The following is a 15,286-nucleotide window of genomic DNA, read 5'->3' as shown; positions in this document are numbered from 1 at the left end:
TTAGCTAAGAATGGAATCCCTGGTAGAAATTCTTTTCCAACCAAGAATAATAGAAATCAAAAACAAAATAACAAAATAACATCACTACACACTTCGTAATTATGAAAAGCTTGAAATAAAAGTATGATGAGCTTGACCTGTAGGCTAGCCGCTGAGATGCCATGCGTACCGTGTCCACTTTCTTCATAGCTTGCTTGTCAACATTTTTTGTCTTAGCTTCAAGAAAGGTCTCCAAAGGATAAAGATATGGTCATGCTTCAAACTTGAGCTCCTCAAAGTAAGAGGCAAGAGAGCAATCATGAGGCAACAAAATATCACCAGCAATGTTGCTCAAGTCCTCCACAAACATTGTGGACCTATCAAAAATCCTTTGTAGAAGGCCCTCTCTACGGATCCAACTACATAACAAGAAAGATGAGAAAAAACTAAAATAATCACAAAAAACTAGCAACTCTACATCAAAGATTCTTGAAAGTCAAAAGAAACTTTACTCACATGCGATACACATGATCTCCTTTCTTTAAACCATAAGAGGATCTAGTAATCTTATCTGCCTCAAGCAAGGAAACCTATAAGAGTTTGCTCAAGACAGGAGCATCATGCATAGCAATCAAGTTCAGTTTCTCAAGCGTAGCCCAACTATCAGGACCCCATTTGAGTGCAAGAACTCTAACCATCCAATCTGGTCCAAGATTCGGATCAACAATATTTAGCAACTGCAGTTTTTGAGTAACAAATAGAAAACCAAGTTTAAACAGCTATTACACTATGTGAAAAACACCCAAAACAAAAATAGTTCAACCACCTTCCCAACGCGCTCTCCATATTTGAGTGCTAAATCATTCAATATTTTCTCCTCCTCTTTTATAAGTTCTTCATTTGTCATTGTGTGCCTAGCTTGCTCTATTCTTTGGCTCAATTCCTTGGACATTTGAACCTTCAACACATACTTAAAAATAAAAAATTTGCAAAAAACAAGCATATACTCTTTGGCTCAATTACTTGTATATTTTATCCTTCAATACACAATTTAATATATGTAATTTTCACAAAAAGAAGATATAAGATCGTTCCAAAAAAGCAAGCCAAAGACACTCACATCGTATAAGAGCTTTCCCAAGTATCGACGAGTAAGTGGATACCAAGGCTCCACACCCTTCGAGTATTTCTTACGGACTGCAGCAATCTACTTTTGATCTTTTTCTGGTAGCCCTGTTACATAGGCTTCATGATCTGCTGCACAAATGTGGGAGCAGTTCACAAGCTCATCCCTAAGATGCATGACTACAAGAGCATGTGTATTCATGATATTCCAAGGTCATATACAATATATACAAAGTCAGAAACAAAACATAGAAATTTTCTACTAAAATATATAGAAAGTCATGAAGCTTACAAATTCATTCTTTGCAAGCTACGAAGCAGAGCTATCTCTGGCACTTGAGTAGGATCAATAACTGTATAAAGCACACTACAATGTTTCTCTCAATCAACAGAGAATCTCTCTTTAATAGCAGCCATCCAAGCGACCGTTCTATGATTATCCTCCCAAACATAGAACATTTTATTAGAGAGAACTTGAAGATTTGGTTTTTTAGAAAGCTCAATTTCAAACTCTTTATGTATATCAACCCATATTGGGTTCCATGAAGTAAGAAGGTCCTCTACAAAAAAGATAATCATAGGCGGAAAAGCACACTCAACTACTATTTATGAGAACAACAAAAAACACCATAGAAACAGAGAGTAGGAAAGACCAAAGAAGAGAAATGAAATACCTGTCACATAAGCTTCCTCCTTCTTGCAATTCCAAACTGAAACAATAAAAGCTCCTTTTTCTTGCATGTAGCCCTCCTTTGCAAAAGTAGCTTTCAATCCACTAACATCATCTCGTAAGCCTCTCACCCTTGCATAATAAGGGATCAAATGACATAAAGGAATTGGTGGACAATCAAAACAACTAAACATGCGAGTACATTGAAGAATATCTTGTCCTCTATGCATGTAAAGTTTGTGCTCTTCCCCTGTCTCAGTCTCTACTGCTACTTCATCTCTTACGACATAAGGCACTATTTGAAAAAATGCCTCTTGTGGGGCAAGAGATTCATCAACTTCATTTATGGAGCCGAGCCCCAAGTCCTGACTTTGCATCTCCTCCTCCTATGTCTCCAAACCATCTGTCATATCTGTGACAGAGAGTGCACTTATTTGATCACTGCTCTCTAAGATATTGGAAGCTTGAGTTGAAGAAAGTCGTCTCCCTCTGCGACCTCGTCCACGAATTGAAGGACTTGCAAAACAAAACCAAAAACAATTAATTTACTTCACTAAATTCCCTCTAGGCATCCATGCCGACACGGATGCCTAGAAGCAATTCAAAAAATCAAAACTTTATCTTATTGATCTCCACCTAAGCATCCATGTCAGCTTGGATTGCTAAAGGGGAGCTAACAATTTTAAAAAAAAGCATGATCAATTATAAAATTTAATCTTGAGAAATTCCCTCTAGACATCCATGTTGGCGTGGATAGCTTGAGCGAGCTTACCGAGCTTCATAAAACATGATTAAATTCAATGCGAGAATGAATCACTTCCCCTAAACCAATGTCGCAAGAAACTCCTTCTAGCCATCCACGCCGGCGTGGATGGCTTTAGATAATTTTAAGAGAAGCTATGCAGCTCTGAAGATTCCCATAGAGAGATTATAAATAGGTAGATTTTCTCATTCAAAACTCCTTCTAGCCATCCACGCCAGTGTGGATGGCTACAGGTAGTTTAGGCTTAGAATCATAATGATAAGAAAGCCACACAGAAGTCGTAGCAGAGCCTTGGCAACTTATCCCAACACAAGCACTTGGGTTTGAGTTTCCGCCATGATTCTCTTATACACTGGCTAGAAGAGTTGGAGGTCCGACTTTGGAATGCAAGTGGAAGGCCATGGAGTACCTTGCCTTGATCAAAAAATTGTCTCTGAGCTCAACTCTCTCTCTCTCTCTCTCTCTCTCTCTCTCTCTCTCTCTCTCTCTCTCTCTCTCTCTCTCTCTCTCTGCGGGGGGTGCACTACCCCTCCAACATCTCTCTCGGGCTTTGCAGAGAGTGTTATAGTAACAGAAGGCTTCTAAATTTCAATTCAAGCTTTACAGGGTTCAATTCCAATTCAAGCTTTACAGAGAGCGTTACAGTCACATAAGGCTTGTAATTTTAATTAAAACATAAGCCTTACAAACATAGCCTTAAAACATTGAAAAAAAAACTACTTGTAGCCATCCACGTGGGCGTGGATGGCTACAGGTAGTTTACAAATCTACCTGGCAGGAGGTTTTCGGGCCGAGGTAGACTCCCTTCTCCCTTCTCCGAGCTTGGTTTGAGTTGTGTTGCGGAACATTGAGGGCTTGAGAGATTAACTCATTAGACCAATATTAACTCGTTCAGAGAGATTAGGCTTGAGAGATTACCTATTATAAGCTAATACAGTAGGCCGGTATGCAAGAAAGCCTCAGTGGGCGCAGGCAAGGAGCGTGCAGGCAAGGAGCGTGAAAGGTGTAGGGAGGGAGCACTTGAGAGCTTGAAAGGGCGCAAGAAAGCGCAGAAAACGGCGTGAGAGATTGCATAGAAAACGGCCTTAGAGATGCTGAGAGAGAGGCGCAGCAGAAGCATTAAAAATCTATATTAGGGGTCTGCTGTACTTTAAAAAAATACAGTAGGGGCCTACAGGCCCCTTTCATATAATGAAACCATGGCCACCAGACGGCAGGTTGCCCCTTTCCCACCACCTCCAGACGGCCAGTTGCCAATCACGTCGACTACAATTTTTTTAAGGAAAAATTACCAAAATACCCCTCTAATTTGTGGAAATTCCCAAAATAACCCTCAAATTTCAAAAATTACCAAAATACCCTTACATCTATTTTGATTGAACTGTTCAAGATTTTCTAACCTTTATTCTTATTTGACAATTTAGATCCGTTTTTAAGTTCTTAGCATGTAATTTGTCAAAAATTACCATGCAAAAAGGGTAATTATATCTAAAAATAAAGAAGAAATTACTCTCCAAAGCCTATGTAACATACTTAAACTCTATTTTAAGCATCTTGTATTGATAGACAGTCAGTTTTCTTATGAAAAGCTACAATTTTTTTTGCCTTTCAAGAAATTTAATCTCACGACAAGGGGTACTTTGGGAATTTTGGAAAACTTGAAGGGCATTTTAGGAATTTGTGACAAAATATTGGGGCTTTTTTGGGAATTTTTGAAATTTGAGGGGTTTTTTGGGAATTCCCGCAAATTAGAGGGGTATTTTGGTAATTTTCCCTTTTATTAACTAAGAGCAGCCATGGACTGACACACCCCCATCCTTTAAACCTAAGCTATTGTCGCTTTCTCTTTCTATCGATCCCCCCATAGTACTGTGGTGTAGCTCCTTTTAGTTTCATTGGTGGCCTCTCTAACAAACTCAATAGGCAACCACTCTTTTCAGCACGCAAAAACTTGTCTTAGAATTTAATAAACGAAAAACACTCAACAGTGTGTAAACACCCTTAAGTTCGGCATGGGATAGTGTGAATGGGACATTTAACTGGGTAGGTGAAGTGCGGTTGTCATTAATATGCTCGATTGACTAAAAATCATAAAACTCAAAGAACTAAAAGCAGGCTCGTTTTTTAGTGTTTTAAAAATTAAAAGCAGGCTTGTTTTTTTAGTGTTTTTAAAACTAAAACAGGTTCTTTTTTAGTGTTTCTAAAACTAAAAGCAGGCTCGTTTTTTAAGCACTTTATATTTCATGTTGTGACTATATTATAGAGTGAATTATTATTTCTAATATAGATTTTATAAAACAATAATTGTTGTTCGTGGGAACACGAACGTGCAATATTCCTGGCGGCTTGTGGTTATGGATAGAATTTTAAGGATATCAATCTATTATATTTACACCCACTGTATCAATCAAAACCATGCCACTGCTCTTTGATATTCTTACCTTCTGCTAAACACACTATTAACCCATGGGGAGATGCATTACAGTTTTTGGTCCAGGGCGTGGACAAAAGCTAGTGCTTATGTTTGATACTAGAATTTATTCTTTGACAGCTTCTTCTTTGCAAGAACATTTTGAACTTCGTGATGCTAATTTTTTTCTTCGTCCACTAACATTATCTGGACTGCAAGTCAAGGTAGAAGCTACTATATTATCAGATGGTGAGCAAATTTTTATGCTTGATCATGAACAACACCAGTTCTACAAGGTGCATATGAGAAGTGAGGATCAGATTGATGCTGGCATTGGCAGAGTTTCTCAAGACATGAAAGACAAGAAAGTACCTCTCTCTTAGATCAATGCCAGTGTTATTGACATGATTAAGTGCATGCCATTGCAAATCAATTTATATATTGCCCTCCATCAAGCCAAGAAAGTGTTCTGTACTGATGAGCTACCAGTTCATTATGATGGGTATATTGCTTTTAAATTACCGCCATCTAGTAATTCTTCAGGTATGAGTGGTATGGAGCAAAGACATGATAGTCACATGTGGACAGAGTATGTCACTTGTAGTAATGATAGTTTTAATGGCATTGTCAGATTTAGTAGATGATCTGGGCATTTGTGTTGCATCAACATTGATTGTCCATTTTATTTGCGTTCAAATATGTTCAATGAGTCTCAATGGCGAGGTTGTCTTGTTAAATCTAGTCCTAAAGGATTGATCTCTTCTCAGTATGGCACACTAGTATGCACTCATTGTGGACAAATTCCCGAATGTGTATCTATATGTCCTGTAGTTATTTACCATTGTTTGCCTAGAGATACGAATAATTGTACTAGGTGTTCTTTGCATCTTGGAGAACATAATCATCCATGTGCAGAAGGTAGGAGTCGGATGGTTGAAAGTCACATAGATGAAATGTTGCTTGATCGAGTAAGTCGGGACCTTTGGTGACTGCAAAACATTTGGAGTGGGCCACCACTAATGATCTTATCATGGAAAAGCTTATTGGAGCAGGTTCAACTGAAAGTGCTATGATTGAAGATTTGGAATTTGCTGAATTCCTTGACAGTATGACTCCCCTGTCAAATAAAAGGAGAGTCGAATGAAGTTTGGAGTCTGCAAAAAGATCAAAGAATATCACTTCAAAAGGTCTTGATGCAGTGCTTGACTTGAAAAGCAAGTGCAGATATCCTTTTATCCATAGTATCCTTTTTCCAGGCCAATTGGGTGATAAAGTACAACCTCATGTATTTAAAATGTCAATTAAGGGACCGGGCAGTGGAGTTGATTTGGTGAATCACATGCGTCCTAGAGGTAATTTGGAGCAAATGTGGGTGCACTTTGATCATGTTCACCATGTTCAAGGATGGCCGACTATGTCAGCGCATGTCTATGACCCTTATGTATGAGAGCTACTCACCATTGCAACTGCTGAGTTTAGCATGGAAAATAAATATGCTCATATTGAATTTTGGAAGATGCTAAACAATGTGGTTAAGAAACATGGTTTTGATAAGCCAGAGTTTAGGGGATTTATGGCAGATGAAGCCAGTGCCAATTGGATTGCTGTGCGTACTGTTTATTTTGGAGGAGCAAAGAAGTCTACTCCAAACAAAGAGAGATCATGTTTGTTTCATTGGGAGCAAAGTATGGTTCGACATACTGTCAAGTGCATCCGTCCAGCATTTCAAGAGGAGCACAAGATTTTGTGTCACAAGTGGAGAACTGCACCTACAGAGAATGCGGCTAAGCATTGTAAGGGAGAGCTTAGAAGATTTTGGAAAACAGGAATGGCCATTGAAGGGGATATTTCTTCATTGGAGACATGGTTGGCTTGGTGGGATGTACGAGTGCCTCATTGGGAGGAAAGATTTGTATCACAAGATGCTGCAGGTATCTTTGTCCCTAACACAAACTTGTCTGAGTCAAAACATGCTAGTATGCGTGCCTCAATTGGTTACAAGGATCACATAAGTTTGTATGAGGCAGCATGTGCAGATATGGCTTTAGCTGTGCTTTAAAGTGTGAAATATAATGCCTATTTGAAAGGTGTAGGGAGCTCCACCGGTCCCGGCATTAAAGATTTGTCAGATCGCTTCATGAATCGACCTTCATCTACTTCCACGGCAGCTGGAAAGAAACTTGTTGACCTCACACATTCTTCAATGCATGAAATGGGTGTCAATAGTTCTGAAATGAATAGAAATATACTCCAAGAGAAGAGTATTAGAAAAAAGAGGCCAATTTTTTTTAATGCAAATATTGTCTTGGAGGAGGATAGCCACATGCCAGAGTATGTTATAATGACAACTTCAATTGGTGGGCTTCATCACAAAAAAAAAAGCTTCAAAGGATGTCTCATATCCCAAAGTAAATGTACCAAAGTCAGTTTGGGCAATAAGGAGAACAGAACCTGGGCGAAAGATGACTTGTTTTGGTGTGGTGTCAAAAGATGGAGATCGATGTGGGCGGTTCATTAATGCCTGTTCAATGGATGCCAAAATAGGGGTGCCAGCTCCTTGTTTTTGGGGTCGCAGGAAATATCCTCCATCTGGTTCACAATTGGGGGGCCTTGTGGAAGGGTTCATTTGGTTTTGTAACTCCAATAACATGCACACCTGGAAGGTTCATAGCATAGTCGAAGGGCCACCAGGTCCAGCTCCCTGTGTTTGGGTGGTCGCAGAGGGCACAAATTTGCAACCTCAAGAGGTAACGTAACTGCAAGACAATGGTTTTGTTTTGCAAGCAGGAGTTACATTAGCATCAAGAATGCATGAAATAGTTCCATTGAACCAAAGAGTTGCTAGCAGCATCCGTCCTAAATTTAGAGATCGAAAGATTGTGAAATGGAGATCACGATTAACAAAGGAGTTTCATGGCAAGATTGAAGTGGGTAGAACCATGGCAGCAGAGTTGGTGCGAGAGGTCATTGTGGTTTGCAATGAAACACATGTTTTCTATGTTAATACTGTGGGGTCAAGTGCAAAGGGAGTGACATACTTTGTGACAATGTCAGATTTTCCTAGATGTACTTGCGAGGATTTTCAAAACCGGAAAAGAAAGCACCTTGTGTATATGCCATGTAAGCACATTTACTTCATATTTTTGCAAGTACTTGTCCTTGACCCTCATGCTCTAAGTTCATGCATCGGGCGGCTTTAACAAGATTGGAGTTAGTCCAAGCACTTGGAGGTTCACGAGTGCTGATGCAGGCTTAAAGTCTTGTGGACCTTGCTATGTTTTTATAGAAGTAGTTTTTTCGGTGATATGTGCTTATGGCTATTAACTTTTGCCCCAAATATTCTAGTGCGGTAGTATTTTTTTGTTGCACTCTCCATTTTGATTTGTAGATGCAATACACCTTTTTGGTTAATTTCAATGTTGATGGAAGGTTTTTGGCATGTGTTAGAGATAGAACAATTTAAAATTATTTTTATAGGTTAAGAAACCATTAGGCAAAATTTGGACTCACAAAGGGGCCTTATAAGGAGTTTGACTTCCTCTCTCATGTCCAAAACGGAAGTGCGGTAAAATTTTTGCGAATCAACTCTAAACTTGGCAGAGATTTGACAGTTAGAATCTACTCTTCAAGCTCTTTCTATTGATATATAGCACGCCACGAGATTCCTCATATTTTGAAAGATTCTATATTTGACAAAACTTGAGAAGCTTGGAGAAGGAGAAAGGGGGAAGGGAGAGGTGGGGGGGGGGGGGGGGGGGGGGGGGGGGGGGGGGGGGATGGCGGAGAGCAAGAACACAGTGTATGTTGCAAAAGCGCGGCATAGTCTGCCTCCTTTTCTTTTTTAGGTGCTAGTTATTACCGCGGCTATTACCGTCTATATTACCATGGCCAGTCATTTCAAACGGATACATGCAAATCCGTGGTTGCGAATACCCATGGAGCACATCCCAAGGAGACGGTAGGTGTACACAATCAACCCAAAAAGCTATGAAGCTATCTATAATAGCATACCCTTCAGCTTCTAAGTTGTAATCACTGTATTTTTTATATACTTCTTGCTCGGGGGTCATGTAGTTTTATTGAAAACTTGGGTATCTTCTGTCTCTTGTGTCTCTTGTGTGCTTTGTGTATACATGGCTTTGGTGTCTATCACCACAAAGGGGTCTCAGTTTAAGAGAGATCATTTGTACAACTTGTCACATTAAACCTAGAGGATCTGAACTCATCAAGAAAATGTAGAACTCTAGAGAGGTGATCAAACAAGCTCAGTGTCCGCCTCCTTTGGTGTGTTACAATTTACACTTTTTACAGCAGGACTCCATATGGTTTGGGCAGGTAGCCCACAAATATAAATGGAAACTATAAAAGAAGGCACACCTAGCTTATAAGAAAGACATCAAGGTTTGGAAAGATGTGTACAAAGAAGACCAATGGCTTGCACAATATGATAATAAGAAGGTATGCTAATTGTGTTTTGTGTGTATGCTAGTTAGCATAAATGGTATGCTAATTAGTATACTATTTATGATAGTTAGCATAAACAATGTGCTAATTAGCATACCTTTTGCTGGTTTTCATGGAGAAGCGATGACAGCTTCCTGTATACTGTGTATGCTAATGCTAATTAGCATATTGTTTATGCTGATTAGCATAAACTTATATATTCTAGTTAGCATAAACAGTATGCTAATTAGCATAATTTTGTTGGTTTTCAAGGAGAAGAGATGGCAGCTTTCTGTATAATATGTATGCTAATGCTAATTAGAATATTGTTTATGCTAATTAGCATAAACTTATATATGCTAGTTAGCATAAACTGTATGCTAATTAGCATAATTTTGTTGGTTTTCAAGGAGAAGAGATGGCAGCTTTCTGTATACTGTGTATGCTGATTAGTATACTATGTTGTGAGTGGAATGCTAATTAGCATACTATTTATTCCAACTGGCATAAACAGTATGCTAATTAGCATACCCTTGTTGGTTTAAGGGAGAAGAGATGGCAACTTTCTGTATACTATGTTTGCTAATTAGCATACCTTTGCTGGTTTCAAGGAGAAGAGATGGTAGCTTTCAGCCCACTGTGTATTCTAATTCCCATACAGTTTATGCCAGTTGGCATAAATAGTATGCTAATTAGCATACCTTTGCTGGTTTTAAGGAGAAGAGATGACAACTTTCTGTATATTGTGTGTTCTAATTAGCATACTATGTTGTGAGTGAAAGTTAGCACAAACAAAAATGCACAGTATACTAATTGAAGGTATGCTAATTAGCATACAATTAGCATACTATGTATGCTAATTAGCATAGTTAACTGGCATAAACAGTATGCTAATTATCATAGTTTTGTTGGTTTCATGGAGAAGGGATGGCAACTTTCTGTATATTGTGTATGCTAATTAGCATACTATAGTGAGAGGAAGTTAGCACAAACAAAAATGTATAGTATGCCAATTGAAGGTATGCTAATTAGCATACTGTCATGCTAGTAGGCATAGGCAGTATGCTAATTAGCATACCTTTGCTGGTTTTAAGGAGAAGAGATAATAGTTCTATGTATACTATATGTGTAATAAGCATACCATGTATGCCAGTTAGCATATTGTATGCTGGTTTCAAGAAGGAATGGAAGCTTTCTATATACTGTGTATGCTAACTAGCATACTATGCTGAGAGTGGAAGTTAGCAAAAACAAAAATCCATGGTATGCTAATTGAAGGAATGCTAATTAGCATACCATGTATGCTAATTGGCATACTGTTTATGCCAGTTGGCATAGACAGTATGCTAATTAGCATACCATTGGTGGTTTCAAGGAGAAAACATGGCAGCTTCTTGTATAATGTATATGCTAATTAGCATACTATGGTATGCTGTGAGTGGAAGTTAGCACAAACAAAAATGCGCAGTATGCTAATTAGAATGTATTCTAATTAGCTATTGTGGTTATGCTAATTAGCATACATGGTATGCTAATTAGCATACTGTTTTTGCTAGTTAGAATAAACAGTCTGCTAACTAGAATAAACATTATGCTAATTAGCATAACTTTGCTGATTTCCAACCAGAATGTATACAAATTCAATGTTTACAAGACAAAAAAGAATGCCAACAATACACATAGTATTTTCTTCAAAAAAAGAATAGTACAGGATCTAATCATTACTATCTGAAGTGAATGTCAAAATAGTTACAACATTGGAAAGGCAATTTACAAATTTCCCTCATAGTGTTAAAAAATTGCAGAGAGCCTCCTACTCTGGATAAGATCGTGGTTTAGGGCGCTCGTACACTTGCTTTTGCCCAATGTCCGTTTGCTTCTTTGTTTGATGAGCTTTTTGGTCTTGCTGTCTTTCTTCTTCTTGCTGAACTTTTGGTTCTTGCAACTCTCTTTATTCTTCTTCTTGCTAGTGCTTCTCTAATTTTTTCCTTTGTAGCTTCTCTCTCTCATGTCTTTCAGCTTCTTCATCAGCCTCCCTTTGTCTCCTACGCAAGGCTTCCTTACGCTGTGTCTCATTGCGCTTTTGCATTTCTGATGCCAGCTTCCTGATCACTTCTTGTGAAAACAAATCTGAGGCAGTATCAAACGCATTTTCAGTTGTATACGCTGCACGATCCTCTGATTGCAGCCATAGGAACAGCCAGCTACTCAAAGTATCTATCAAAAAGTTTTTCGATGCTCTTTGATATGGTCCTCTATATTACGAGTAACAAGCCAACTTCCTTCAGGGTTTTGGCACACTTTGTACATACTATCATCAATAATTAGACTGTTTTGGGGCCCAAAGTTGCAGTTCTTCCAAAACAATCTCAAATCCTTCAAGATTACAAGCTTATTATATATCTGCCAAGGCTAGCCACTACAATGATTTTGTGAAAAAACACCTCTTAGCTTAGCCCGCTGCTCTTTGAATATTGTTTCTAATATTGCATTCACTTTAGGTGCCATGCTGGTGCTCCATATATACACATGAAACAATGGGAGGCACCAATCGAAAAATTTATGGTTGTCTCTTCAGCAAAATACATACCTCCTACCTTGCACATTGTACTTTATCATTTCCCCTATATGTTTAGGGCGAATGTCACTGTGCATTGGCTCTACAACTTGAACCAACAAACCATTTAAATCAAGAACCAATGTGCACCCCTCGTCTGGCAACGGCTTTGGCATGCATATTGGGTCTGGCAATGCATACCACTCAGCAAAAATAACTTCCCCTAAGGGATGAACATAACTGAAGTACTCAACAATTTTAGTTAAGCGTTTAAGATAGCTAGCTAGGTGCTTCTCAATCTTGGCCTTTTCTTTTCATAGTTGTATTGCCTTGGCAATACGCCACTTTCGTATGGTTTTGCATGCAATGGCATAATTCAAATCATGCACGGCAACTAACTGCACTTTCTCTTGACATGTGACACAAAAATGGCATCGAATAAAGGCATCATAAAGGACAAGCAAAACTATTGAACTATTGTACTGTAAAATAATATTGAAAAGAGTTTCTCCATTATAAATATCCAGAGAGATACATGCCACAGGGTGTGGAGCTTGCTAACACTACATAACTTGGACACAACAGGGAACAGATTCAACATAATTTCTTGCAAGCATGTGAGCAAATCGCTCTCTTTTCACCTCTACTCCGTTCATTTATGTCATCCAGGGTGCTCGGAGGGACAACACATATCTCGTCCCCAGGATCTTCCAAAATCTATTCCAGGCTACCTTTTCTCTGTAATTTCACTTTATTTACTAAACCCTGCAGGGGGCTGTCATCACCGGCGTCTTGCACAGTCAGCCCACTGTTAGTCCTGAAACCTTCCTCTTGAGCACTCCTACCTTCCTCTTGCACACTCCTAACTATTTCCTTTGAGGCGCTTGTCTGATCATCTATAGGGGGACTTGGGTTTGGAATGAGTAATCATGATAAAATCTTCATCATCATCATCTATTTCTTTACCATCTGCAGCAGCCTCCTGCAATGTCACATGCTATGGCATTACATTTTCCCTTTCATGCTATCTATCTTGCTCATCAGACTCATCATTACAGAGCTTCTCTTCTATCCTTTGATTGACAGGTGTCTTGTCAAGTTCACATCCTGCATCATTGATACTTGTGTATTCCATTCACCCATTAATTTTCATCGATACCGTTATGATTGCTCGTATGCATACTATGACATGTAGCATTCCATGTATGGTAGGCATCTATATCCTGTAGACATTCATATTGTCTATGATAACTATGCTAACTAGTATACAAATTGTGCTAACCACCATGATCAATATGCTAACTAGCATACAAAATATGCTAACAATGAAGTGTGAATATAGTGTGTATGTTAACTAGCAAAGAATGTATGCTAATTAGCATACATAAAATGTTAATTAGCAAAATTGTGTGTATGCTAATGGTATGCTTGTTACTGATGGTGTGCTAATTAGCATACATGCTATGTTAATTAGAATTTATGGTATGCTAATTAGCATACCATGTATGCTAATAGATGGTGTGCTAACTAGAAGATAAGTTATGCTAATTAACATAACATCTTGGCTAATTAGCATACCATCTTTGCTGGTTAGCATATTGTGTATGCTAACTAAAATACACATTATGATAATAGCAAAGAGGTATGCTAACTAGCATACACATTATGCTAGCTAACTCAGAATGTATGCTAACTAGCATAGAGGTATGCTACCAAGCATACACATTATGCTAGCAGCAAAGAAGGTATGCTAAGTAAACTTTGAATGCTTGTTAGCATGCACCAAATGCTAGCTAGCATACAGGTATGCTAGTTAGCATACTGAGTATGCTAATTATCATATCTTGTTTTCTACTTATCATACTTGCATGCTAGCCATCATACACGATGTTCTAATTAGCATAAAAATTATGCTAATTAGCATATTACATATGCTAATTAACATACCCTCTTTGCTAGTTAGCACATAGAGTGTGCTAACTAGCTTAGACTACCTTGTTAGCTAGTTAGCACACTCTATGTGCTAACTAGCAAAGAGGGTATGTTAATTATCATATTTAATATGCTGATTAGCATACTTTTTATGCTTATTAGAACATCATGTATGATGGCTAGCATTCAAGTATGATAACTAGAGAAAAAGGTATCCTTATGCATGCTAATTAGCATACCTTTTTTCTAATTAGTATACTTACATGCTAGCCATCATACATAGTGTTATAATTAGCATATTAAATATGCTAATTAGCATACCTTGTATGTTAGTTAGCATATTTGCATGCTAACTAGCATACCCTATATGTTAGTTAACACACACAGTGTGCTAACTAACATACATGGTATGCTAATTAGCATATTTAATATGCTAATTAGCATACTTTTTATGCTAATTAGAACACTATGTATGATGGCTAGCATGCAATTATGTTAACTAGAAGAAAAGGTATTCTAATTAGCATATTGAGATGCTAATTAGTATGCCTTTTCTTCTAGTTAGCATACTTGTATGCTAGCCATCATACACAATGTTCTAACTAGCTTAAAAAGTGTGCTAATTAGCATATCAAATATGCTAATTAGCATACCCTATTTTCTAATTAGTACATTGTGTACTAATTAGCATATTTAATATGTTGATTAGCATTCTTTGTTTTTAATTGGGAAACTCTCTATGCTAGTTAGCCTGCATAGTTTGTTAACTAGCATAGAAGGTATGCTTATTAGCATACACAGTATGCTAACTAGCATACACAATATGCTTACCACCATGTCAATGTATGCTAACTATATCTCATAGTATGCTAACTAGCATAACTAGGCTTTCCAACTACCATACACAATATGTTAGCCACCATACCCACTAAGCTAACTAGCATATTTTCTATGCTAACTAGCATACACAGGGCTAGTGTAGGAATCAAGGCTGCATAATTGTTCCTTAGCATTATCTTACCAGAACTCTGTGTGTTGGAGGTCCTTTCCCTGTGACCTTGCCAGTATCCTCAGCTAGCACGTGGAAGCTCTAAATTTGGTCCCTAGGGAGCATGCAACAACAAAGAAAATTAGGTGATAGGTATGCTCACATGGCATTTTGACCATTGCATTGATTTTTTGTGCTTCTAGTGGCAGACCACAGCCAATACACTCGTTGCTTGTTCTCCCATCACGTACCCCTCATATACACTCTGTAAAAGTGTCCATAGCTATCTTGCATAGGGCAGTGGGGATGAAGGAGCCTTGTATCATCCTACTTATCTGCATGAGCAGCTGCAATTGACTATCGTAGGCGTGCACTTTCGCTTCCTGCACCTCCACATTAATCTACAAACCAATCAAAAC

The 15,286-nt window shown here is 38.3% G+C and overlaps 1 pseudogene; it reads right to left on the bottom strand.

The window, feature by feature from the left end:
• Positions 1–569: 569 nt before the first annotated feature.
• LOC147419607 (uncharacterized) lies at positions 570–1,306 on the bottom strand (annotated as a pseudogene).
• Positions 1,307–15,286: the final 13,980 nt, after the last annotated feature.

The sequence above is a fragment of the Adiantum capillus-veneris genome, chromosome 29 (assembly GCF_014529385.1).
Source record: "Adiantum capillus-veneris isolate H3 chromosome 29, ASM1452938v2, whole genome shotgun sequence".
In the NCBI taxonomy this organism is placed as follows: domain Eukaryota; kingdom Viridiplantae; phylum Streptophyta; class Polypodiopsida; order Polypodiales; family Pteridaceae; genus Adiantum; species Adiantum capillus-veneris.
The sequence above is the reverse complement of the archived record's forward strand: the minus strand, read 5'-3'. Positions and strand labels throughout refer to the sequence as shown.